Below are 20,022 nucleotides of genomic sequence, written 5' to 3'. Positions count from 1 at the left end.
TGACTGACCCTTAAAACATTACAGGAAGGGATGAATCAAAACTCTATGGCTGTATTTCACCCTCAGATCAAAAGAAATAAGAAATTACATTTTAAAGAATTTAAGAAAATGAAGCTTTAACATTTAGCTTTGACATTAATTTCATGACAGTTAACTTTTACATTTACTTAAAATGCTTTTATCCAAAACTTTTAAATGAAGAACATCAAGCAATTGTTGTAAGAATATGTATCCTCAGAATGTTATTATTGCCATTATTCTCAATGGTGCTTTTCTTTAGCATCTCATTACTATAATAAAAAATATTTTTGAATAAGCATCAATGAAAAAAACATTTCCACAGATGTTATTAATAAATATGTAACAATAAATGGTAAAACAAATAAGTAACAAACAATTATGTAACTATTATTGAAATATTCATTATAATATTATTGAAACTGTAAAATATTTAAAGGGGTCATATGATGTGATTTAAATTTTTCTTTCTCTTTGGAGTGTTACGAGCTCTTGGTGAATGAAGAAGATCTGAACTGTTGCAAAGACTAAAGTCTCAAATCCAAAGAGATATTCTTTATCAATGTTAAGACTCTGCCACGTGCTGCTAAAACCCCTCGTTCTAACACACCCCCACACGTCTACATCACTATGTGTAAATATTTGCGTAATGCCGCCCAAATGTCCACACAAAGAAAGAAGGCGTGGTTTCAGTAACCAGAGTTAGTGTTGAGGCAGCCATGTCAGGGAGATGCTGTGTGTATCTAGACGAAAGAAAAATCACTTTATTTGGCCTTACGAAAGTAGATCATTTAGGATTCTTTAAGATTAGTTATAATAGAACAGCAACACATTTTATGGATGACCGTTTCGTGAACCTAGGAGAGGAGGTATTTCTGACTTTGCTACGACAATCTGGCATTTCTGAATCAGCTACTGTAAGTATGTTTTGTTATTAGTTTAAGTATTAAATGTTATTAAGAATTTAATCCTTTTGAATGTTCAAATGTGAAGTTTTGCGTGTTGTGTATGTGTGTGTGCGTGTGTGTGTGTGTGTGTGTGTGTGTGTGTGTGTGTGTGTGTGTGTGTGTGTGTGTGTGCGTGTGAGAGAGAGAGATGGTCACACAGTGGAGTCAGATGTCTTAACAGTCTGTGGCTTGTTTACTGCAAACACATACAAGCTTCATCACTGTGTCTGTCACGCGACTCTGTTCCCCTTTCAGGCTTGAACTGATGGTAAAACTAAGGACATTATTAACTGTCTTTACATTTATTTTGAAAGATGAAGCTCACGTTTTATGGAAAGAGGCGTAACATTTCTGACAAGTGCTTGTGGTGTTCGGCCAATCACAATGCACTGGGTCAGTTGGCCAATCAGAGCAGACTGCACTTGTCGAAAGGAGGGACTTTGTAGAAAACGACGAGTTTGAGAAAGGCGGGGCATAGAGGACCTACAACAATGTATAGTATTTGAAAGATAATGTGTTTTTTAAACATTAAAGCATGTCAACATATTCTGTTACACCAAATACACAAAATAATGATTTTTAAGAAAAGCATCATATGACCCCTTTTTTTGAGAGTCACTGCAAATGATCTACGTTTTTACAAACATTTAAACGAATAGAAAAAAATATTTGTGTAATTAAATTGTAAAGTATTTAATTAGAAATACTGTTGCAAATTCTAGGAATTAAAAATAATGTGTTGTTTTATCATCTTTAATATACTTTTATAATTTTTATTAGACTAACTGAATCGGGTTTTCATTTTCCATTTTCATTTTAGGTAAAGTCTTAGTAACTTTGCTATGTTTTTGTCATTTTTAGTATTTGTTTATATATGTGTGTGTGTGTGTGTGTGTGTGTGTGTGTGTGTGTGTGTGTGTGTGTGTGTGTGTGTGTGTGTGTGTCTGTGTTTATTATTAACAGAATTAGTTTTCTTATTTTTATTTTCATAAATACATTTCTTTTTTTTCATACATCAACTTAAATTAAATTAAAATAAGACATATTTCCATGAAAGCTAAAGCTAAATTTTTTATATATATCATTTTAATTGTAGTTTCAGTTTTAGATAACCCTAAAAAAACATACATTATGGTAATGAGAATTTGGGAGGGAAAACATGCTTAATTGTACAAATTGTAATAATGTTGCAATGCAAAAATGTATTCGTGTAGAATGGTGATTTTTTTCCTGTAAGATGACAGTGTAAGTAGGTTTATCTACTCCACGCTCTGATGCTGTGAACATAGCCATCGTAAAAGCAAAGAAACCTTGATGTGTGACAAGCGTTCCCTGGGGCAAAGCACTCTAGGAGCCATCTGTGTTCAAACTACAGGGATTACATTGCTCAATCCCCATAGCAAATAAGGGAATTTGGGTGAAATTTAATCATATACCAAATTATAGTCACTGATACGATATTACAGCCCCCCATGAGCTCTGTGTGAATGCAGCTCAGACTGATTGACTTAATCTCATTCCTCAACCTGATTTCGCGATCATGGTATCTCCCTTGCTTGCTATTCAGTCTCTTTTCTTTTGGATTTCCCTGTGAGCATTTCACATTCAGATTCTTGAGTGCTTACAGTCCATTCATTTGGACTGTCAGGATGTCACTTGCTTAATTTATTCATTAATTATGCTTGTTATGCTTCCATGTGTTTCCCTGTCTTGATCGTAGTGTGGAGTTAACAGTGCTTTTGAACTGGTTTGATGTGAGTTATTGATCTTATTGATACTTATTGATTGTCATAAAATTTTCAGAGCATATATGTGGCTAGTCATTTCGATACTCTCAGTTCTTTTTTCATATACTGTATTTCTCATTGCAGAAGCTACATAATGTTCAGTATTTATTCTCAAAGTCATATTGAATTAAATGAGCTGGCACATGTTCTTATCTTATTTGTTGTCTGTTGGCAGGTTTCACTGCTCCTCCAAAGATATCAAGTTATTTTCAAAGGCACTCTGCCTCAGCCCGTGCCACTTGGTTTTTGCAAGCATACTGTTAATTGTAATATGTTTCATGAATGTATTAAAAATAGATACTGTATCGCTGGACGACTGTGTACTAGTGAGTGATGATGACAAATCTGAAATCTGTGAAATCACTTTAATTGACAGGCACCTGTAAAACTGTTAAAACTGTAAAACAGCTCATCTTCTGAAATGATTTAGCAAATACTTCACATGTTGAGGAGTTGATACCAGACATCTGTTCACAGTGCCTCTTCCTCTTTGCTCTTCATACAGGTCAATGATTCTCCAGCGTATATACATCTGTGTATGTGAGTGTTTGGCTCTGGGGTCACAGCACTCCACGTCCCACGCCAAACTTGTTTTTTTTAGAATTCTCCTTTCAGTTCCCTTTTCTCGTATATACGCCCATTCATGAACAAACACACACAATAAACATTTACTCTCTTACACAGGAAGTTTGTGCTCTATTTAAACTGTCATCGGTCATGAGGGGGCATGCTTAAAAAATCCACAAAATGTTAGAGGATATTTGAGTGAACTTAAACTCAAATCTCAGATCCTCTCTTTAGTCATTTTCTGGTTTGACTTTCAGTCAACACGTGATCATTGTAAGAGTACTGCTGAATACTATGTCAAGATTAAAGTAGAAATCAGATTTTATTCATACAAGAATACCAGAATGGATTTGGCCTATAAGAAATAAATAAAAAACACCAATTATTTTAAAGTGAAGTTTGCAGTATAATCAGTGTGAAAATCTAATATAAAATCTAATATATTCTTGTGATAGCAAAACTGAATTTTTGGCATCATTACACATGAACCATAAGCTGATTTTGTGCTCAGAAAAAGACTTTTAAATTGTAGTTTTTATTGATGTTCTTATGAAATTATCAGTTCTCTACTAATACTGAAAATAATATGATAAAATAAATTCTGATTACAAAGTATACACATTTTCTGCTATTATTATCTGTTTTCTATACAATTAATCATGTAAACACAAAACTGTGATTGGACACTTTTCATGTCAGTCACACTGTACAGGCCTTTCTTGTTTATGTAAGTAGTTCTTGCCTATACTTTTAGAAAAAAAAGGTTCACTGGGGTTCTATATAGAATCCTAGGGTTCTTTACTCAACTCCAAATAACCTTGAATGCCAAAAATGTTTTATATACACTGAACAAAATTATAAACGCAACACTTTTGTTTTTGCCCCCATTTTTCACGAGTTGAACTCAAAGATCTAAGACTTTTTCTATTCACACAAAAGGCCTATTTCTCTCAAATATTTTTCACAAATCTGTCTAAATCTGTGTCAGTGAGCACTTCTCTTCCTCCACCTCCATATCCAGCATCTTCACCTCCAAGATAGTCTGAGACCAGCCACCCAGATAGCTGTTGCAACAGTCATTTGAATAACCAAAGAATCAAAGTGTCAGAAACCTTCTCAGGGAAGCTCATCCAGGTTTTTGGACCAGGTTTTACTGAAGTCTGAATATTACCTAATATCAACCTAAATAGGCAAAATTAATTTATACCAACAAATCTATCAGGTAGAAATAGCCTAAACGTGTACCAGCAGTACAGCAATCTTGACAGGTTTATCTGTTTTATTAATAGGTGCACTCTACAGTCTGCTGTTTAATCTGCACAATATCATGATTGCAAGTTCTTCATTTGTCATGTGGAAAGATGCCATATACATCTCTTATATTGATGAGCAACATAATCATATCATATAGAGTTTCAGTGTTTTATTTAGATTCTTAAAGACTAACTCAACACTCCAAACAGATGCATTAAAAATGATCTTTGGCATAAATGACAAACAATATGAATGTGTATCTATATTTTAAAACTTCAACCATTAAGGATCATTAATCTTATCTCATTTTAATTACTTTTACCTAAACCATTGTGATTTTTACTTATCCTACATGTTTATTTCAAGAAGCAAAAAGAAGAAAGTGGTTTACTGCATTGTCCAGGCCTGAGCTTTGTGTGCTATTCAAACATGAATGAAAAAAAAACCAAGAAGAACAAAGAGAAAACCTGATTGAGATATTTCCATTTTTTCTGGGGATAACTAAGTATTTTATGTTTGCAGTTATAGTATATTAAAATATAATTACATGTTTTACTAAATTAATTGCATATTTTGCTAAACACACTGTATTTGGTCAATGAAGATGCATTATGAAATGAAGATGAGTTTTGGAAAAGACCTTCACCTATCTCAGAGAGCACATTTTGATTTGGCATCAAAATGGATGTGTCACTGACTGACAACAGAGATGTCAAAAGTTATCTGTTTGCTGTCTCATTTTTGTTCATATAAAGGGTTCTATATAGAACCTTACAGGGGTTCCCAATATGTAGTGCCTGATAGAACCCTTTAAGGTTGTATGTAGAACCTTTTCTTCTAAGAGGGTAGAATAAGTAATATAGTGGAGCAGACTATATTTAGACAGTCAATAGTCTGACTAACAGGAATTATACAATTGAATTTGAATTTTCATTTATTAATTATATAAGGCAGCAGAGGGTCAGTCAAGCATCAGAAGTCTATCTTCAGAGAATAATTTTTACCAAAGTGAGCAATGACCTCTGACTCCACACTGAAGCCATGGGAAAGTTTGCTGGGAAATCTTGGACAGACACAGCCAGACAGTTCCCCAAGTCCCAGTCCCTATCTTTGGATGCCAGATACCCCCCACCCACACCAAAACACACCCAAGCGCTAAAAATCAGCCCACGCTCACGCACACATGCTCTCGCAGACACATTCACACACAAAAACACAGATGTGCGCAGCTCACCCACCCACACGCACTCCCAAACACTCAAACACACTAACGCATAAATACCTGCCCACACTCACACACGTTTGCGAAGATATGCGAAGACACAAAGTTCGTTCGAAATAATTTCCACCTTCAGTTACTTCCCTGCATGCATGCGTCTAATCCTCACTTCACCCTCTCACACATACATGCACAAATTCACACACTCTGCCTTCCTTACACACATACTTCAAAAAAAATTCGAAATTCTGGTTGTCTTTATTTGTGTCCACCTCTGTGGACATTTTCTCTCCCTCTCGCTCTTCCTCTTCTCAAATGCAGGATTCAGTGTTTATATGTGTGTGTGTGTGAGCATGGGCGTCGTGGTGTAGAGGGGGAGGTCTTAGATGCTGAATAACAGTAGTGTGTTTCTGGCAGCTGTGTGTGAGTGCGACCGAGTGCAGAGCTTGGCACGGCGGCCATGCAGAGACTGTCGGGCTCAGACCGGGCCTTATGGCTTGTAGCCACCACACCAATTGGGTAGAGTTGAAGTATATGCTCTCCACAACCTGAAATACACCAGCAGTAAAAGTCTGAAGTTCCCACAATGCTCGGTTCACACAGATTCTCGTGTTACAGAGGATCTGAAGTTTTATCCAGCTTATTTTGCAGCGTGAAAGTAAGCCATTTTCAATGACTTCTGATTCATTAGCAGCTATACATGTAGGTAAACAAATAGAAGAAATGAAGTGAATGGTAAAACTATTTATGCTAGAAACCATTGTGTTTATGATATTAAATTAAAACAATTTGATAACAAATACCCCAGCTAACAGGGAACATTCTTACAACTTTTGCTAACGTTCTGGCAAAGGGTCTCTCAAAGTTATGAATAAACATTCTTCCAGCAACATCAATAGAATGTTCATTCAAAGTTGCCTGGAGGGTATTCCAGAAAGCAGGTTATGTGACATACCCGGGTATGTTTAAGAGTAAGTAAATGGATAACCTCAACTTTCGGTTCCAAAAACGGAGGTAACTTTCAGGTTATGTTAGTTGTCATAGCAACTCACTCTCTGAACATAACCTGCTCCAGAGAAGGTTATGTTCCAGGATTAGTTCACTTCAGCGAGCCTTCAGTGGGCGTGACAGATACCGCACAACATTATATAATATTAGAATATGTAATATAGCCTATTATATATATATATATATATATATATATATATATATATATATATATATATATATATATATATATATATATATATATATATATATATGTATGTTAATGAGGAAGCGCTAATATAAGTAATAAATAAGGTAATATATTATTCTAATATGATTATTTCTTTTATTGGCATATATAAGAGTTATGTATAAATTATAAAACACTATGACAAGGTAATGTTTAACTTATATATATTTATATATTTTATTTATTATATGTTATATCTCACTGCATGGAGTGGCATTTTTCTATAATGTCTAAATTCTAAATCAAAATACATATCTGATATGACTTAATGTATAATTAGCATAAAATAAACAATATAATTCACATTCTCAAGTATTAAAGATTAAATGGAAAAAAATAAAAATGATTGCACAGCCATCAATTAGGTGGCGATATGCTCTAAGCATGTAAACAACTAATTAACAAAAGAAGAAGAAAGAAACAGCATGGCGCGCTTTTTCTTAGCATCCGTTTCTATAGTGACTCGTCAATTCGTCGCTCTGTTGAGAATGTCTTGAGTCTTAACCAAGAACATACTCTGAGTTGAATTAACTTACTCCCGGACGAGTTTTTGGAACCACATACCTCGAGTAAGCAAGGTTTGGGGTTAATCAACCGAGAGTTCAGGTTTTAGTTCACGGTAAGTTAACCCTGCTTTCTGGAATACCCCCCTGGTCTTTACTAGCACTTTATATACACTGTTCCAGGAACGTTGTTTTAGTTGGACATTTGTCTAACATTTTTTTAAATGTTACTTGTTTCAGAAGGTCAAGAGAACATTCAAAAGTAACTCTCCGATAATGTTTGCAAAATGATCAAATGGAAGGTTCTACTTTGTTTCAAAAGTCCACTTCAGACATTCTACTAATTCAAAGTAATTTTGCAACTACATGTCAACTAACTGATTAGATAATTAGTCAACTGTGAGGTTAGGGTTACTATAAAGTTGACATAGCCTACTTGCAATGTTACTTATAGCCAGTTGAATGTCTGTTGGGGGACCATCAAAATAAAGTGTTAGCAGATATTAACCAGACAGACTACAAATACACTAATGACTGGTAGTTGGCATTTAGTTGTAAATGTATTTAGTAGTTAGTTAGTACAATTTCTTAAGTATGCTTTCAAAATAAAGTGTTCCCAAATGTAATGTTCCATTCGTGTGTAGGAAAAAAGAACATTCAGAAAAACGTTTTCATAATTTTATTTTTTCTCTTTTGCTTTCATAACGTTCTTAGTACATATTTTAGCTGATGGGACCAGTTTTCAAATTAAAGCAGCATAACGGGCTGTTTTGTTTTGTTTAGTTTTTTTTACAGGTAAAATCACTGGAATTGAATGACACTTCCATGTGCCTCGCACATTCAAGTTACAAATGACCACTCTTACGATAAAAATAAGGTGGATAGAATTCATTTTGATGTGAATTTGATCTTACAGGTACAACAAGATTTGATATAAACATTTTGAAACTCCTCTGTGGAATGCTTTGATGCATATTTCAATCTTGCAACAAGATTTCTCCCATGATTGAATCAGAACATAGCTCTGTCGCAGTCATAACCAGATAAAGAGATTTGAATAAGAATGAAGCAATAAGCATTGAGAGACATTCTTGAGCATGAAGTGAAGCAGTGCAGTTTGAGCAAAACAACAGAAATATGAAAGAAAATTATATATATACTGTATACAAAATTAATAATGATCATAATTGGAATAAATCATTTGTACACAAGCCAACAAAATTTAAAACAAGAGTTAAATCAGGATAAGATCTGGTCTGCTGATTGGTTTTGCTACAACAGTTTAACCACAGTTAGTTTTTGAAAAGATATATGGCAGTAAAAAAAAAAAAAAAAAAAACTATAGTGAGTTTACTGTTTAGCATGATGATATTTAATGTCCTTGAAAACCTCTGTCATCCCATTTAATCAACTGTTGTATCTGAAAATATCTTGAGTTTGGCTACACTATCTAAGAATATTATCACTGATTCAGTCTAGCGCGAGTTTAAGAACTCTCAAAAAACTCCCATGTCATGATGAATGAATCTCTTACATTGTTCGCACATCTGCAGTTTGTTGTTTATGATGAGACAATTTGTGAGAGAGCAGAATTCAGTTGGCGAGCACACGCACTGAAAATAGACTCCAGCGTTTCAGCAATGACTCATTTGAATGCTTCTGATTGACCATTGCCTTAATTAGCTCAACAAAAACATGTGTGATTGGTTAATATGTGCAACACTGTTAAAACACTTCACAAGAAATGTAATTCAACATCTAAATGCATGATGCAGATCTAAACTTAATGCAGCAATCAACTTTATTCGCGACAGCTGTAATAGACTATGTTTAATTGTGCAGGGGCATTTTTGTCTAATTTGATAGCATTTTCCCCAAGTCCCCATTAATTTTCCAATCTGTGGCCAAAGGAATGCAAAGCCTCATCCAGCCTTTTTAAAACAATACAGTGTTAACCAATGTGCTGACAATTAAAACAATACAGTGTTAACCAATGTGCTGACAATCTCACAATAAAATTACACATTTACTTTCAGACAATGACTAACAACAAATGTTAAAAAGCCTCTTACAAATTAACCTGCTGAAGTGAACAAGTGAAAAAAAGTGACGTGACATTCAGCCAAGTATGGTGACCCATACTCAGAATTCATGCTCTGCATTTAACCCATCCGAAGTGCACACACACAGAGCAGTGAACACACACTGTGAACACAAACCCGGAGCAGTGGGCAGCCATTTATGCTGCGGCGCCCAGGGAGCAGTTGGGGGTTCAATGCCTTGCTCAAGCTCACCTAAGTCATGTTATTGCCAGCCCGAGATTCGAACCCATAACCATAGGGTTGCAATTGCACATGCCCAGTCACCACTCAGTTTCAGTCTAGCCCAAAGCCCAAGGAATGTCTAGGATCATCTGATTTGCTAATCTACCTAAATAAGGTGGGCCAAGTTATGCAATGCTTTATATACGTCAATCAATCATTTAAAATCAAATCTGTACTCTACTGGCAACCAATGAAGTGGCTATAAATTGTTTATACATACTGTTTCTTTTCAAGTAGGCCTACCTTTTAAAAGCCTAGCAGCCGCATTTTGAACCAATTGAAGACGATTTAACAATACTTGGCTTACACCCACATACAGTGAGTTACAGTAATAGCCTTACAAAAATAAAAGCATGAATAATCTTTTTAAAAAATCACTGGAGGACAGAAACGGTTTAACCTTTGCTATTGATCTTAAATAGAAGAAACAAGATTTGACCACTGAATTGATCTGTTTATCAAATTTTAAAGAACTACTAAATTGTACACCATGGTTCTTTACCACAGATTTGCAGAAAGGGGGCTAAACTGGCCAAGTCTAAAGAGTTTTGGATGTCAGGATTCTTTATAAAAGAATAAAGTAGAAATGCTGGACTGGTGTAGTGTTTAGTTTCTTTAAAAAGAAACACAAAATACATCTGCATCATAATATTATACTTGCAGGGTGCAATTTTGAATAGTCTATTCGTATATTAACATGTGCTTGAAAGTCCAGTTTTTGTCAGACAACTGCAAAAATTAATCTTCTGAAATCTTACCACATTCCATTTGTTAAAAGTCGGACTTACAACAGCAGAGAATGTGAGTGTTTCCATTCAACATGACTTTATCGGCATCTTTGTGCTCCGAAAGATTTATACGCTCAACCTGAACTTATTTAATTCTTAAATTATTTGTTTACACATGCTACATATGTGCAAAATGAACCTTACGCTATGATTATCTGGCATGTTTTTATAAACAACAGATAAATACATAATGCATGCAGTCTTATGAAATGCAAGTTCAATGCATACATAGATAAAAGAAAAGAAGAGTATGAATTTCTGTGAATGTAGCAGCCACTCGTTCTTTTATGGAAAAAGGTCTGTGTGGTTTAATTGGCTGATTCTCCTCCAGACTCTTTGCTCTTGTGTATATTGGCCTCACAGGACAAAAGGATCTTTTATCTGATCACTGGCTGGAGAACTAATGGAGCAGCTGTCAGATCTGTGTGCCCAGACCGTAATGACATCGGCTTCAGCAGAACAGAACAGAACAGGTAGCCCACTCGTTCTTAACGCCCACGGCCTGTGGCTCATTTCCCCTGGGCTTTGAACTGCCCTCACTTTGACCTCTATTCCCTCTGTCTCTCTCTCTCAGCTTTGCTGAACTTAACAGGGTATGTTGGGCATTGTGCTTTCCCATATTTCTCATTTTGCTCTCTGTGTCTCACTAGAGGATGACCGATTGGTTTATCATCCGGTCTGAATCAAGTCTTCACATTACTTTTGTAAAACAAATAGTCAAAATTGTGATATAAAAAGTCCCAATTATTTATTTTTTATTTCATGACAGAAAAAAAACAGTACTGAGACCTGTAAACTGAGGATTCAGAGAAATAAAGTACGATTTGTAAAATGCAAACTAGAAGTCTGAAAAAAAAGACTTTATTGAACAGCTGTGACACCAGGATACGTTTATGTGTATTTGAATGAAAACAGCACATCTGTGCAGCGTGGCTGATACAGAAGAGCGTAAGTATTCTCATCGCTTCATAACGTTACGGTTGAACAGATGGCAGATGGACTATTCTGACAATGTCTTTCATACTTTTCTGGACCTTGATAGTGTAAGTTATTTGGGCAGTCTATGGGACAGTCACAAGCCTCCCGGTTTTCATCCAAAATATCATAAATCGTGTTCGGAAGATAAACAAAGCTTTTACGGGTTTGGAACAACATGGGGGTAAGTGATTAATGACTAAATTTTCATTTTGTAGTGGAGTAACCTTTTAAGTCACTCATTTATAGCAAACCATTGAGATATGCATATCACGATATGCACATTTGCAATATTTGGATAATGTCGATATATCGTGCAGCCCTACTTTCAAGACTAAAAAAATGGAAGAAATGTAATATCTCAGAATTGCACGTTTATATCTCTCAATTCTTTTTTTTCTCAGAACTGTGAGGGAAAAAAGTCCAAACTGTTTATTAGATTATTATTCTGTTGCAGAACTGCATGGGTTTCCATACTAATTAGATGACACAATCGCTATCAGCTTGTTGCTGTTTTTTGGATGTTTGTGCAGCTGCTTTTTGGAAACTAAACGAGTGTTATTCGATCAAATCAAATGTTTCTATTGCTTCTGTGAGCTGAAACAATTATAACAGCCTTTGTGCAGGAAGTAAATTATATTAATTGAGACTGCAACTGAGGGGAAACACACTTGACAGTACCCACTCACCTGCTTCTGAATGTAATTTACCTTGTTGGAGCCCTTTTTGAAATACACTGTTTCGACAAGTGTCATTCACTTTAATTTCAATGTAAAGCTGACACCCAGAACTACTATTTAAGCACTGCATGTGTACCAATTCATTTTCACTAGGTGAGATCATATAAAGCAGAGAAATCATGTTGATCATGATGAGGTCATCCAGCTATGAGCACGAGAGACTATTCTGAGAGAACTGACTTATTTGTACACTACCATTCAAAAGTGTACATTCTTGAAAAAACATTACCATTTTAATCTTAAAAAATATATATTACCATTTCCCAAAATTTCCACATAGATTTTTTTTTTTTTTGAGCACCAAATTAGCATATAAGAATGATTTATGAAGGAACATGACAAAACAAAATCAGCTTTTCCATCACAGGAATAAATTACATTTTAATATATATTAAAATAAACTGAAAAAACATGTTTGTTTGTTTTTCTCTGTGAAAGTATTGTCTCACTCATCCTGTTGACCGGTTGTATTTCTTTTGGTGTGATTTCATGCTAAATTCATTGTCAACTGCACAGCTGTCATTTTAGGATCAATGTGGTAGCCATCTGTCAATCAGCTGTGAAAACAGAAACGTCTCATATTTTTCCTGGCATCTTTGGTTCGAATTTTGGCACAGTAGTGTAACATTTATCAGTTCCCAAAATCATCTCAGTTCATCTCTATCTGTCTGAGAAGAAAAGAAGGAAAAATATATATAATCAAGCATGCATGGCACCTTCGCCAGGCTGCTAGCTGTTGCTGGCCTACTTCCTAAAAATAGCATGTAATGCCAAGGCAGATTCAAAGACTTTTACTGTACTGTTCTCTCTCTCTCTTTGTTTTTCTCTTTCTCTCTTACCCATTCTGGCGCCCCCCAGCCAACCCAATCTCCACTTTCTCTCTTTGTCTCCCCTTCTGTCTGATTTCTCCTCACACCTTCCTTTATTAGTGGGCACACTGAAAGTGTTGTTTAGATATTTCTATCAACTGTGACATATAAGTATATTAAACAAATTCTGTAGAGGATTCACATTTGTATGTGTGAATTGAAATTACTGCATTCTGATCAGACACAAAAATGCACACACATTTATTATATAATGTGAAAAATAAAGTTTAAAGCCCATTTCAAGGTATAACTCTATGTTAACACATTATTTACAGTTTGACTCGTATGCTGCTTTCACACAAATAATTAAACCTTTCGCTTACGGCATTTTTTGCTCATTAATGCTTAAAATCTCTCTTTCTCTCACACTGCAGGACTGAAGAACATGGAAGTAGTGTCACAAAAATGTTATACACTTAGTAGTAGAAGGTAAAACTCTCCCTCTTCCTGGTCTCTGCCTCAGACAGCACATCCATGGACCACCCACTGTCTGTTCACTGACCTTCTGTTACATATTACACATAAAACTGGACATTTTGTGCACTTTCGTGATTTTATCTGATTGGCTGACTTTATGCAACTTTCAAAAACAGAGCAACAGTTCTGGAATGAAAAAATCTCATTCATTTTTTCATAGCGGAATTTTGTTGGAGCCATCAACCCACACTATTTCAACTTATACAAAAATAAATAAAAAAAAACTTGCTTAACAGTAGAAAAACTATGTTACCCTTGATTCTGCAAAAAAATGTCCACCAATCAGAGAACCACAGCGAGCAAAAGAACTCGCCCAGTTCCATGAGGCACTGTGAATAATGTATGTCACTATTTTTTATTATAATTTTTTTTTTATTTCTCCATGATATTTAATTTATGGAGCCATGCAAATGGCATGCAAAAAAATAGGCTAAATCGTGTGCACGATTTGCTAATCCATTCCCTCAATTTATTAAATTGTGTGCACAATTTACTAATTCGTTCCATCAATTTGCTAAATCATGCACACAATTTATAAATCGAGAGAACAATTTTTTTATTTTTTTTCTTGCATTTCATGTGTGGGGCTCCGTACTAATTTGATTGTAACTTATATTGTTTTTTTTTTTTAAACTAATTTCCCTTCAAAATCAAAATAATGTTTTTATTCTCCAAGTAGAAGATTGGTTTGGTTATGAGTCTGACTTGTAATTTTTTGACACACACTTTAAAAAAAATCCCTGTGGGAGAAATACTTCCAGAACCAAGGCTGCTGAGGATTTTCTTTTTTTTTTTCTTTCTTTTTTTATCAATCTGCTTGGAAATAAAATCATATTTATAAGGCACCGTCGATTTTTGTTTAATGCACTTAGTAGAATTAAACTAAAGGTTTGATTACATGAGACAACTGAACCCTCTCCTTAACCTAAAATGGCTGATTTCAGAATAGCCTACTATTTCTGCCATATCTTAATATGCCAAAAATAAGAGTGGTAGGCAATTCTGAGTCATATACTTCCTGTTGTGGTCCTGATTAGCAACATTTTCAAGAGACGTGAATCATTCCAGATGTATTCAATATTTTTTTTGATATTTTACATTTTATTATGTGCATACATTTACTGAAATTAAAACATCATTTGAATTTATGTTTTGATGTTTATGGACAAAATCAGTGTCCTTTGCTGTAATGTAAGAGAACAACAGAATGACCTTGTGTATAATTGATGACAGAACAATTGCATGTCATGTCTGCTGCCCACATACAACCAAATAAAAAATACTCAAAATTCACAAATTGTTTTGTCAGTCAGCTTGCTCCCTGAGTTTATCTAATGCACATGATTTTTTACATGCAGAAGGAGAATTTCTGCCGTAGACTTTTGGGTGTCTTATGCAGCCTAATCCAGCGGCTGTGTGTGTGTGTGCGTGTGCGTGTGCGTGCGTGCGTGTGTGTGTGTGTGTGTGTGTGTGTGTGTGTGTGAGAGGAAAGGATTAGAGCCAGCTGAATCACTGTGTGTGGGAGTATAAATATCCTGCAAGAGGAGTGAGTGGCTGCATACAGGACCACAGCCCCTCTCTGCATCTCTCTTTTCACTCCTCTTCCTGCTGCAGACCCCCAAAACATGTCTGTGAGCACATCTCTCAACGAATCTCCAAATCTGACGCTGAGGAGTAATAAGAGAGATGTGCTGAGGGGAGAGGTTTGTTTTGGTTGAGTCATGTAACAATAAAAGACTCAGTCACAAACCCCTTAGAAGGGTATAGTTCCCCGCGGGTATTAACTACTCGAGGACCACACTCAAAGAAAGCATGAACATCTGTGCATGTTCAATAGTAAGAATGACTGCATTGATAGTTCATAAAAATTCTGCTTTGTGTTTGCTCTCAACCCGCACCCTACGTATTAAAAAGCAAGCAATTAATTTAGCATAAACTGCTGCATAATTTTAGCTTTAGGTGTTTTATCAATTTATTTATTTATTTTTTATGTTACGTTCTTAAAGAAATTGAAGATTTGTCATGTAAACACCTTATATTGTTATTCAGTGTGCATGTTCTTGTCATATATATATATATATATATATATATATATATATATATATATATATATATATATATAACTGTATATATAAAGCTGTTTTTATAATAGATACAAATTTTATGACACATGCAGATGCACAAACCTAAGCATGCTTCCTTTGCAGTATTTCCTAAAGGAAATGCATCCTTGTTTTGTATTGTATATAAGTTTTTCTTTTGTTTTCTCTTTAATTACAATCTAAAGACCCAGCTTTGCAGGAACTTGCACTAGGTAATTAACTCATCTCCAGAAAGTGTGTTTTTAAAAGTAAAAAGTATCTAGGCTATGTTGTTCATGAGATTGCCTGCAGATCTTGCTATTATCCATCAGCGCAGAACTATAAATGGGACAGGTAGAATTCATAAGAAGTGAAACAGGAACACCGGGCCACTGGAATGCACAAGGACTCAGTATGTGACAGGCTGTAGGCAGCAGGTGAATTTGCACTGGAGAAGGAGGGGGCAAGAATAGCACCGGTGTGGGCGTACAGGCGGCCACCGAACCGTTATGCTGCATACTGGCGTATTTTCAGTAAGGTCAACAAACATGATAAATGTCCACGCGTATATATATGAGGCGGTGCATGCGGCTGATATGAGGTTTGGTATTCCATGCAGCAGCCTCCCACGCGCCGCTACCGCCCACGCCAGGATCTGCGTCACGCAGGCGCGTGGGAGTGAGAGAGCAATGTAGCAAGCGCGGAATATCCCAATTCTGGCAGTAGGGGAGAGAGCGGAAACCAACTAGTTAGAGAGTCCCTCCGTAGTTCAAACTACAGAGCGTGTGCGAGTTCATTCAATAACAGAGAGCCGAGGGACGCGTTACTCGCAGAACGCGCGCAACTGGACGTCAGGTGAAGCGTCGCGTAACTGTAAGGACCATCATAATTCAGAACTTTAATAATCATACAAACAGGCGCCGCTTTTGGAAGAGTTTTGGTGGAAAAAGACAAAGGAAGAAAATATAAAGGTACGTTTTGTCAGTACTTTTGTTCAGCGTCGCTGGCAAATGCAGTTGAGCGCTGAATTCATGTATTGTGTGCAACTTTCCTGCGTGTTTTTGTGATCCATGTGCGCGCCGTGCAGACCGGACAGCTCTCGGTACCGTGTGTGAACGCTGGTCGTCAGCAGCTGTGTGTGAACAGCATCTTTAGCGTTTCTTTACTTCCAGTCATAGTTTCCCCAATGCTTTCCATGTGTGCGATGGCTTTTCAATGTGTGAATGTCGTAGGCTGATGTATTATTCCCAAATAATATGAAATATGATAAGAAATATTCAAAAAAAAACCTGTATTTATAACTATTGATATGTTTATATTTACAAAAAAATAAGGTTATGTATGATAATTGTGATAGTAATTAATATAGTTGCATGAAGATATTAACAGTCAAAATGTTAAAATAGACTTATATAGACAATTGTAATTATTATTATGATGTTGATTATATGTTGTAAAACAAATAATGAATATAGCATTCCCGATAGATAGACTTGCTGCTAATACAATTGCTTATCATTTTTTAACCAGTACCTCCAAAATCTGTTGTGATTGTAGTGACAACTGATTTGGTCTATCAAAAAACAAACAAAAAAAAACATAATAATAATAATTTGCCAGCAGTCTAAAAATGATCTGCCATTTTATGGTGAAAATTTGATGAATGGGGTGAGATGGTTTATTATTGTTCCCATAAACATTAGTAATAGTTGGTGATGCCTCACTTTGGTTTATCATTTGAATAATAAATTGGAATGAGATAATGGGATTTTTTTTAAATTTTTTTTTAATGTCTGTCCTGTGAGTTTGACTCATTGTTTACCACCACTTTGTACAAACTGTGCCCCCCAATATACAAATTTGGATGTTGTTAACATTAAATGCAAAGTGCCTATTTTCCTTCTCTACTTTCCTCACCAATATTTTCCCCTGTTGTTTTCAAAAGACCCTGTGATTAATCCTACAGTATTTGGGTTAAAGGCACTGCCACCTAAATGAGTGAGTGTTTGCACCCATCTTTTGAAGTGCTTTGAAAAGTAAAGAGTATCAAGGTTGAACATGAGTTGGTAGTCCTATGAAGCGATTGAAAGGTGATGTTGGAACTTGGAGACATTTATACCTGTGAGACACATTGTGGCAAGTTATTTTTACATCTTGTAATATTTGTAATTAATCACATACCATGGAGAGCAGCTGTTTCACAAACATCTAGTCTGATGCAAAGGACCAATAGGTTGCCTTTTAAGAGAAGCTCCTTGTCGAAAGCTTCATTGTACTATTTAGGACAGGTCTCGATATGAATCCATTATTCATTTAGACTGATAAGAGGCCGCTGTTGGGCAACACGAGTACGTGCTGTGAGTGCTCTCAGCATGTTGCATGAAGCCCTGGCCTTAGATCTCCAGCATTAGGAAGCCAGCATGCTGCAGCGAGAGAGAGCTTTGGATAAATTGCTGCCTAAGTGCCATCCATGCTGTTACTGAATTGGTTTCAACAAGGTACCCTTCACTTGGGTCTAGGCCTCAGTCATCCATTAGAGTGGCGGATCACTCTGCTGTACAGTGGGGTGTCCTCATTAATCTTCATACACTCACTCATCAGTACTCACTATCAGCCTCGCTGTGTTACTGTTCTTACTCACCTCTAGTACACTAACAGTCATGATGATTTAGAAGCATCTGTCATCTTTTACCGCCACTAAAAGAATAATAATTGTGGTCTGGCATTCACCTTGGCATTGTTCATGACTTTTAAAAGTGGTTATGTTTTATTATTTTATATTTTTATATAAAACATATTATATTATATTTTTATATTAAGTATTTTTAAATTTTCTTAATTTTTAAAATTATTTGATTTTGATTTTATTTTCATCCTAAAGTATATGAGAGTATTGTGGAAATGCCATCAAAGTTATGCAAATTTTGGACATGTATTTTTGCTGTTATAGTAATGTTGTTCTCTGAAAACAGTGTCTGTCTGAAGATTTGATGTCTTTATACTGCCCACATTACTTTATAGCAGACCGAGAAAACTGCAAATGCAGATTTGTATGTCAGTGCAAATTTGTTGTGAATTTAAGGGTAACAAGATTTGATTTAAATCCTCAGGTATGAGTAGTAGTTGGTGTATTTGAATGTATAATGCTGTTTTCTGATGACGGTAAAACAGTAGATATTTCTTGACATATCTCTAGGGGTCAGAATAGTCTTTGAAATAATATATTCACAAAATGCGATTCACAAATGAGTAACCTAATTTTTATTCACAAAATATGATTCACTGCTGTAAAAATGAAAAGGCTTGTTTTGGGGATCCTCAGATTGCCACACTGGAGGAACCCTCTGGAGAACCTCTAGGCATAATTTTGAACGCGCCTCAATTATCCTGTTGTGTACTTAAGGAAGTTCAATATATAACTTAAGTAACTCAATGCCTTTCCCCTGTGATGGGAAAATGAGTCATTAACATGTCTTCAAAGTTCTTCAGGAATTTATTGGATCCTTTTGGAAGTTCCACAGGTTCCTGCCAGTGTGGTGCTCGGAGGAACCTCTAAATTGTGCCTTGATCTTTTCAATTTTACAGTGACAAATGAATAACCAAATTCACAAAATATGACAAATTCGTAATCTAATTCACATTCACATAATATATCAATCATACATGCTAAACATCATTCATAAGTACATGTTTACAAAGTCTTGTATGATTATTTGTGTGCATTGTATCTGTATTTGCAAATCATCACTATATGTGCATCTGATCCACAAATGAGTGGCGAATTGCAAATGTAGATTAAAAATAATAAATTTTCCCCCCAAATCTGTCAGATTTCTCACTGTCATTTGCATATCATTTCTAAAACGCATCTAAAACTGGCAAAAAAGCAAATGAGCTCAGTTTCCACATTAGTATGCATTACAGTCTCTGACAAAGTTTTCAGAGAGCATTATGTGTGCGCTCGTGTTTGTCGTACATTCATAATCCCTGGATCCTTTTAAGGAAGAAGTGGGTGAATTAAAGTAAAAAGCAGAGCGCTATCTTCTTAGCATGCACACCTACCGTCCCACTCCCACACGGCTCCATTACCCCACCTCCCTCCCCTTCAGTCAATCTCGCTTTTATCGGTGCTGCTGCGGATCCAGATCCTGACAGTGGCAGCTGTAGAAGCCAGATTCCGGCAGAAACAAATGAGGCCTGTGCTGAGAGAGCCCACCTACGCGTGTTGCAGAGGTG

This window comes from Carassius carassius, chromosome 11 (assembly GCF_963082965.1).
Source record: "Carassius carassius chromosome 11, fCarCar2.1, whole genome shotgun sequence".
NCBI classification, from domain to species: domain Eukaryota; kingdom Metazoa; phylum Chordata; class Actinopteri; order Cypriniformes; family Cyprinidae; genus Carassius; species Carassius carassius.
Note: the sequence above shows the minus strand (reverse complement) of the source record.